The 527-nt window shown below is 40.6% G+C and overlaps 1 protein-coding gene and 1 non-coding gene across 2 annotated transcripts in view; one reads left to right on the forward strand and one right to left on the reverse strand.

Moving 5' to 3' along the window:
• Window positions 1-527, forward strand: part of LOC127742838 (uncharacterized) — a 46471-nt gene that overhangs the window by 27358 nt on the left and 18586 nt on the right. The window lies entirely within an intron of this gene.
• On the reverse strand, window positions 301-408 carry LOC127743633 (small nucleolar RNA R71). The gene has a single exon (XR_008005017.1). It is a non-coding gene; the product is annotated as a small nucleolar RNA R71 (small nucleolar RNA).

Here is a 527-nt window from a genome sequence, read left to right on the forward strand (position 1 = left end):
ATTGGAGCAAACAACTTTGAGCTTAAGCCTCAATTAGTTTCTCTAATGCAACAGAATTGTAAATTCCAAGGACTTCCATTGGAAGATCCTCATCAGTTTTTAGCTAAATTCTTGCAAATCTGTGACACTATCAAGACTAATGGGGTTGACTCTGAGGTCTACAGACTTATGGTATTCCCTTTTGCTGTAAGAGACAGAGCTAGGAAATGGTTGGACTCACAACCTAAAGAAAGCCTGAACTCTTGGAAAAAGCTAGTCAATGCCTTCTTGGCAAAGTTCTTTCCACCTCAAAAATTGAGTAAGCTTAGAGTGGAAGTCCAAATCTTCAGACAGAAGGAAGGTGAATCCCTCTATGAAGCTTAGGAAAGATACAAACAACTGATCAAAAAGTGTCCCTATGACATGCTTTCTGAATGGAGCATCATAGGTATCTTCTATGATGGTCTGTCTGAACTGTCCAAGATGTCATTGGATAGCTCTGCTGGAGGATCTCTTCATCTGAAGAAGACGCCTGCAGAAGCTCAAGA

The sequence above is a fragment of the Arachis duranensis genome, chromosome 10 (genome assembly GCF_000817695.3).
Source record: "Arachis duranensis cultivar V14167 chromosome 10, aradu.V14167.gnm2.J7QH, whole genome shotgun sequence".
NCBI classification, from domain to species: domain Eukaryota; kingdom Viridiplantae; phylum Streptophyta; class Magnoliopsida; order Fabales; family Fabaceae; genus Arachis; species Arachis duranensis.